This window comes from Oncorhynchus kisutch, linkage group LG3, assembly GCF_002021735.2.
Source record: "Oncorhynchus kisutch isolate 150728-3 linkage group LG3, Okis_V2, whole genome shotgun sequence".
Classification (NCBI taxonomy): Eukaryota; Metazoa; Chordata; class Actinopteri; order Salmoniformes; family Salmonidae; genus Oncorhynchus; species Oncorhynchus kisutch.
Window position 1 is genome coordinate 252,536 of NC_034176.2, and position 7,465 is coordinate 260,000.

The window sequence follows — 7,465 nt, forward strand, 5'->3', positions numbered from 1 at the left end:
AACTTTCCACGCTGCGCCTTGGTCAACTCGTTCTACCACCAACGAAAGCCGTTAAAGTCAGGTTCAGTCCTGATCAGTTCAGTTGAATCATTCTTTTTTTCCCCGGTTCAACTCAGTTCAGTTGAATCATTCATTCTGTCTCAGGCCAATTCAGTTCAGTCATTCATCTATTTCAGTCCAGCTCAGTTCAGTTGAGTCATTCCCCCTAAAATCAAGGCAAGCTCCTAATATTCCACTGGCTTTCTTTCCATCTGAGAGAAACTGATAAGGACGTTTCACATCATTTATGTAGACAACCAATCTGATAAGGACAGTCTTTCTCACACTTCCTCTCTCGACTTTAGTCACTTGTAAAGTGTTCTGTTGGCTAAGTGTGGAGCAGGAGGGGACTTTACTCTTCATGTCTCAACTGGAATGTTCAGGAAGTGATATAAGTGTAGAGGTTCTGTCAGTGTAGTGTGTTCTGTGTTCTGTCAGTGTAGTGTGTCCCATGTTCTGTCAGTGTAGTATGTTCTATGTTCTGTCAGTGTAGTGTGTTCTGTGTTGTGTCAGTGTAGTGTGTTCTATGTTCTGTCAGTGTAGTGTGTTCTGTGTTGTGTCAGTGTAGTGTGTTCTATGTTCTGTCAGTGTAGTGTGTTCTATGTTCTGTCAGTGTACTGAGTTCTATATTCTGTCAGTGAGTGTGTTCTATGTTCTGTCAGTTTAGATTTTCTGTGTTCTGTCAGTTTAGAGGTGCTGTCAGTGTAGAGTGAGTGTGTTCTGTGTTCTGTCAGTGTAGAGGTTCTGTGTTCTGTCAGTGTAGAGGTTCTGTGTTCTGTCAGTGAGTGTGTTCTATGTTCTGTCAATGAGTGTGTTCTATGTTCTGTCAGTGTAGAGGTTCCGTGTTCTGTCAGTTTAGAGGTTCTGTCAGTGTAGAGTGAGTGTGTTCTTTGTTCTGTCAGTGCCGAGGTTCTGTGTTCTGTCAGTGTCGTTTGTTCTATGCTCTTGTTAGTCAATGAGTGTGTTCTATGTTCTGTCAGTGTAGAGGTTCCGTGTTCTGTCAGTTTAGAGGTTCTGTCAGTGTAGAGTGAGTGTGTTCTTTGTTCTGTCAGTGTCGAGCTTCTATGTTCTGTCAGTGTAGTGTGTTCTATGTTCTGTCAGTGTAGTGTGTTCTGTATTCTGTCAGTTTAGAGGTTATATGTTATGGCAATGTACTGTGTTCTATGTTCTGTCAGTGTAGTGTGTTCTATGTTCTGTCAGTGTAGTGTGTCCCATGTTCTGTCAGTGTAGTGTGTTCCATGTTCTGCCAGTGTAGTGTGTTCCGTGTTCTGCCAGTGTAGTGTGTTCCATGTTCTGTCAGTGTAGTGTGTTCCATGTTCTGCCAGTGTAGTGTGTTCTATGTTCTGTCAGTGTAGTGTGTTCTGTCAGTGAAGTGTTTTCTATTTTCTTTCAGTGTAGCATATTATATGTTCTCTCAGTTCTGTATTCTGTCAGTGTGGCAGTTATATGTTCTGTCAGTGTAGTGTGTTCCGTCAGTGTAAAGGATTTATTTTCACTCTGTGTAGAGGTTCTATGTTCTGTCTTATGGGTGTTCCATGTTCTGTCAGTGTATTGTGTACTATGCTCTGTCAGTGAGTGTGTTCTATGTTCTGTCAGTGTAGAGGTTCCGTGTTCTGTCAGTTTAGAGGTTCTATATTCTGTCAGTGTAGTGTGTTCTGTGTTCTGTCAGTGTAGTGTGTTCTATGTTCTGTCAATGTAGAGGATTTATTTTCACTCAGTGTGGTGTGTTCTATGTTCTGTCAGTGTAGAGATGTTATGTTCTGTCAGTGTAGTGTGTTTTATGTTCTGTCAGTGTAGAGCTTTTATGTTCTGTCAGTGTAGAGCTTTTATGTTCTGTCAGTGTAGAGCTTTTATGTTCTGTCAGTGTAGAGCTTTTATGTTCTGTCAGTGTGGAGTGTTTTATGTTCTGTCAGTGTAGAGTGTTTTATGTTCTGTCAGTGTAGAGTGTTTTATGTTCTGTCAGTGTAGAGTGTTTTATGTTCTGTCAGTGTAGAGTGTTCTATGTTATGTCAGTGTAGTGTGTTTTATGTTCTGTCAGTGTAGTGTGTTTTATGTTCTGTCAGTGTAGTGTGTTCTATGTTCTGTCAGTGAACAGTGTTCTATGTTCTGTCAGTGTAGTGTGTTCTATGTTCTGTTAGTGTAATGTGTTCAATGTTCTGTCAGTGTAGTGTGTTCTATGTTCTGTCAGTGTAGTGTGTTCTATGTTCTGTCAGTGAACAGTGTTCTATGTTCTGTCAATGTAGAGTGTTCTATGTTCTGTCAGTGTAGAGTGTTCTATGTTCTGTTAGTGTGGTGTGTTCTATGTTCTGTTAGTGTGGTGTGTTCTGTCAGTGTGGTGTGTTCTCTGTTCTGTCAGTGTAGTGTGTTCTATGTTCTGTCAGTGTAGTGTGTTCTATGTTCTGTCAGTGTAGTGTGTTCTATATTCTGTCAGTTTAATGTGTTCTATGTTCTGTCAGTGTAGTGTGTTCTATGTTCTGTCAGTGTAGTGTGTTCTATATTCTGTCAGTGTAGAGGTTATATGTTATGTCAATGTACTGTGTTCTATGTTCTGTCAGTGTAGAGGTTATATGTTATGTCAATGTACTGTGTTCTATGTTCTGTCAGTGTAGTGTGTTCTATATTCTGTCAGTTTAATGTGTTCTATGTTCTGTCAGTGTAGTGTGTTCTATATTCTGTCAGTGTAGAGGTTATATGTTATGTCAATGTACTGTGTTCTATGTTCTGTCAGTGTACTGTTTTCTGTGTTCCGTCAGTGTAGTGTTTTCTATTTTCTTTCAGTGTGGCACATTCTATGTTCTCTCAGTTTAGTGTGATCAATGTTATTTCAGTGTAGAGGTTCTATGTTCTGTCAATGTGGAGGATTCATTTTCACTCAGTGTAGTGTGTTCTTGGTCTTGTCAGTTTTGAGGTTCTATGTTCTGTCAATGTAGAGGTTCTCTGTTCCATCAGTGTAGGGTGTTCTATATTCTATCTGTTTGGTGTGATCAATGTTCGGTCAATGTAGAGCTTCTATGTTCTGTCAGTGTAGTGTGTTCTGTATTCTGTCAGTTTAGAGGTTATATGTTATGGCAATGTAGTGTGTTCTATGTTCTGTCAGTGTAGTGTGTTCCATGTTCTGCCAGTGTAGTGTGTTCCGTGTTCTGCCAGTGTAGTGTGTTCCATGTTCTGTCAGTGTAGTGTGTTCCATGTTCCGTCAGTGTAGTGTGTTCCATCAGTGTAGAGGTTCTATGTTCTGTCAATGTGGAGGATTTATTTTCACTCAGTGTAGAGTGTTCTATGTTCTGTCAGTGTAGAGTGTTCTATGTTCTGTCAGTGTAGTGTGTTCTATGTTCTGTCAGTGTAGTGTGTTCTATGTTCTGTCAGTGAACAGTGTTCTATGTTCTGTCAGTGTAGTGTGTTCTATGTTCTGTTAGTGTAATGTGTTCAATGTTCTGTCAGTGTAGTGTGTTCTATGTTCTGTCAGTGTAGTGTGTTCTATGTTCTGTCAGTGAACAGTGTTCTATGTTCTGTCAGTGTAGTGTGTTCTATGTTCTGTCAGTGAACAGTGTTCTATGTTCTGTCAGTGTAGAGTGTTCTATGTTCTGTCAGTGTAGAGTGTTCTATGTTCTGTTAGTGTGGTGTGTTCTATGTTCTGTTAGTGTGGTGTGTTCTGTCAGTGTGGTGTGTTCTCTGTTCTGTCAGTGTAGTGTGTTCTATATTCTGTCAGTGTAGTGTGTTCTATGTTCTGTCAGTGTAGTGTGTTCTATATTCTGTCAGTGTAGAGGTTATATGTTATGTCAATGTACTGTGTTCTATGTTCTGTCAGTGTACTGTTTTCTGTGTTCCGTCAGTGTAGTGTTTTCTATTTTCTTTCAGTGTGGCACATTCTATGTTCTCTCAGTTTAGTGTGATCAATGTTATTTCAGTGTAGAGGTTCTATGTTCTGTCAATGTGGAGGATTCATTTTCACTCAGTGTAGTGTGTTCTTGGTCTTGTCAGTTTTGAGGTTCTATGTTCTGTCAATGTAGAGGTTCTCTGTTCCGTCAGTGTAGGGTGTTCTATATTCTATCTGTTTGGTGTGATCAATGTTCGGTCAATGTAGAGCTTCTATGTTCTGTCAGTGTAGTGTGTTCTATGTTCTGTCAGTGTAGAGTGTTCTATGTTCTGTCAGTGTAGTGTGTTCTATGTTCTGTCAGTGTAGTGTGTTCTCTGTTCTGTCAGTGTAGTGTGTTCCGTGTTCTGTCAGTGTATTGTGTTCCGTGTTCTGTCAGTGTAGTGTGTTCCATGTTCCGTAAGTGTAGTGTGTTCCATCAGCGTAGTGTGTTCTATGTTCTGTCAGTGTAGTGTGTTCTATTTTCTGTCAGTGTAGAGGTTCTATGTTCTGTCAATGTGGAGGATTCATTTTCACTCAGTGTAGTGTGTTCTTGGTCTTGTCAGTTTTGAGGTTCTATGTTCTGTCAATGTAGAGGTTCTCTGTTCCATCAGTGTAGGGTGTTCTATATTCTATCTGTTTGGTGTGATCAATGTTCGGTCAATGTAGAGCTTCTATGTTCTGTCAGTGTAGTGTGTTCTATGTTCTGTCAGTGTAGTGTGTTCTGTATTCTGTCAGTTTAGAGGTTATATGTTATGGCAATGTAGTGTGTTCTATGTTCTGTCAGTGTAGTGTGTTCCATGTTCTGCCAGTGTAGTGTGTTCCGTGTTCTGCCAGTGTAGTGTGTTCCATGTTCTGTCAGTGTAGTGTGTTCCATGTTCCGTCAGTGTAGTGTGTTCCATCAGTGTAGAGGTTCTATGTTCTGTCAATTTCGAGGATTTATTTTCACTCAGTGTAGAGTGTTCAATGTTCTGTCAGTGTAGAGTGTTCTATGTTCTGTTAGTGTGGTGTGTTCTATGTTCTGTTAGTGTGGTGTGTTCTGTCAGTGTGGTGTGTTCTCTGTTCTGTCAGTGTAGTGTGTTCTATGTTCTGTCAGTGTAGTGTGTTCTATGTTCTGTCAATGTACTGTGTTCTATGTTCTGTCAGTGTAGTGTGTTCTATATTCTGTCAGTTTAATGTGTTCTATGTTCTGTCAGTGTAGTGTGTTCTATGTTCTGTCAGTGTAGTGTGTTCTATATTATGTCAGTGTAGAGGTTATATGTTATGTCAATGTACTGTGTTCTATGTTCTGTCAGTGTAGTGTGTTCTATATTCTGTCAGTTTAATGTGTTCTATGTTCTGTCAGTGTAGTGTGTTCTATATTCTGTCAGTGTAGAGGTTATATGTTATGTCAATGTACTGTGTTCTATGTTCTGTCAGTGTACTGTTTTCTGTGTTCCGTCAGTGTAGTGTTTTCTATTTTCTTTCAGTGTGGCACATTCTATGTTCTCTCAGTTTAGTGTGATCAATGTTATTTCAGTGTAGAGGTTCTATGTTCTGTCAATGTGGAGGATTCATTTTCACTCAGTGTAGTGTGTTCTTGGTCTTGTCAGTTTTGAGGTTCTATGTTCTGTCAATGTAGAGGTTCTCTGTTCCGTCAGTGTAGGGTGTTCTATATTCTATCTGTTTGGTGTGATCAATGTTCGGTCAATGTAGAGCTTCTATGTTCTGTCAGTGTAGTGTGTTCTATGTTCTGTCAGTGTAGAGTGTTCTATGTTCTGTCAGTGTAGTGTGTTCTATGTTCTGTCAGTGTAGTGTGTTCTCTGTTCTGTCAGTGTAGTGTGTTCCGTGTTCTGTCAGTGTAGTGTGTTCCGTGTTCTGTCAGTGTAGTGTGTTCCATGTTCCGTCAGTGTAGTGTGTTCCATCAGCGTAGTGTGTTCTATGTTCTGTCAGTGTAGTGTGTTCTATTTTCTGTCAGTGTAGAGGCTCTATGTTCTGTCAATGTGGAGGATTCATTTTCACTCAGTGTAGTGTGTTCTTGGTCTTGTCAGTTTTGAGGTTCTATGTTCTGTCAATGTAGAGGTTCTCTGTTCCATCAGTGTAGGGTGTTCTATATTCTATCTGTTTGGTGTGATCAATGTTCGGTCAATGTAGAGCTTCTATGTTCTGTCAGTGTAGTGTGTTCTATGTTCTGTCAGTGTAGTGTGTTCTGTATTCTGTCAGTTTAGAGGTTATATGTTAATGCAATGTAGTGTGTTCTATGTTCTGTCAGTGTAGTGTGTTCCATGTTCTGCCAGTGTAGTGTGTTCCGTGTTCTGCCAGTGTAGTGTGTTCCATGTTCTGTCAGTGTAGTGTGTTCCATGTTCCGTCAGTGTAGTGTGTTCCATCAGTGTAGAGGTTCTATGTTCTGTCAATGTGGAGGATTTATTTTCACTCAGTGTAGAGTGTTCTATGTTCTGTCAGTGTAGAGTGTTCTATGTTCTGTCAGTGTAGAGTGTTCTATGTTCTGTCAGTGTAGTGTGTTCTATGTTCTGTCAGTGTAGTGTGTTCTATGTTCTGTCAGTGTAGTGTGTTCTATGTTCTGTCAGTGAACAGTGTTCTATGTTCTGTCAGTGTAGTGTGTTCCATGTTCCGTCAGTGTAGTGTGTTCCATCAGTGTAGAGGTTCTATGTTCTGTCAATGTGGAGGATTTATTTTCACTCAGTGTAGAGTGTTCTATGTTCTGTCAGTGTAGAGTGTTCTATGTTCTGTTAGTGTGGTGTGTTCTATGTTCTGTTAGTGTGGTGTGTTCTGTCAGTGTGGTGTGTTCTCTGTTCTGTCAGTGTAGTGTGTTCTATGTTCTGTCAGTGTAGTGTGTTCTATGTTCTGTCAGTGTAATGTGTTCTATGTTCTGTCAGTGTAGTGTGTTTTATGTTCTGTCAGTGTAGTGTGTTCTATGTTCTGTCAGTTTAGAGGTTATATGTTATGTCAATGTACTGTGTTCTATGTTCTGTCAGTGTAGTGTGTTCTATGTTCTGTCAGTGTGGTGTGTTCTATGTTCTGTCATTGTAGAGGTTATATGTTATGTCAATGTACTGTGTTCTATGTTCTGTCAGTGTAGTGTGTTCTATATTCTGTCAGTTTAATGTGTTCTATGTTCTGTCAGTGTAGTGTGTTCTATATTCTGTCAGTGTAGAGGTTCTATGTTATGTCAGTGTACTGTTTTCTGTGTTCCGTCAGTGTAGTGTTTTCTATTTTCTTTCAGTGTGGCACATTCTATGTTCTCTCAGTTTAGTGTGATCAATGTTATTTCAGTTTAGAGGTTCTGTGTTCTGTCATTGTAGTTTGTTCAAAATGCTCTCAGAGCATAAATCGTCAAAACTATCTGTGTAGTGCGTTCTATGTTCAGCCATTGTATTTTGTGCTTTGTTCTGTCAGTTTAGAGGTTCTCTGTTCCGTCAATGTATTGTGTTCTATGTTCTGTCGGTGTCAAGTTTTTGTGTTCTGCCAGTGTAGTTTATTTTACGTTCTTTCGGTGTAGACATTTTGTGTCATTGCCCACATCTGTCAGCAGGAAGTGGCCTGTACTCCTGGGAATGGGGTTGGTAATCTAACAGT

General features: G+C 40.0%; 1 protein-coding gene across 5 annotated transcripts in view; it reads left to right on the top strand.

Moving 5' to 3' along the window:
* slc4a4a (solute carrier family 4 member 4a) overlaps nucleotides 1–7,465 on the top strand; it is a 355,296-nt gene that overhangs the window by 200,801 nt on the left and 147,030 nt on the right. The gene's annotated exons all lie outside the window — the stretch shown is intronic.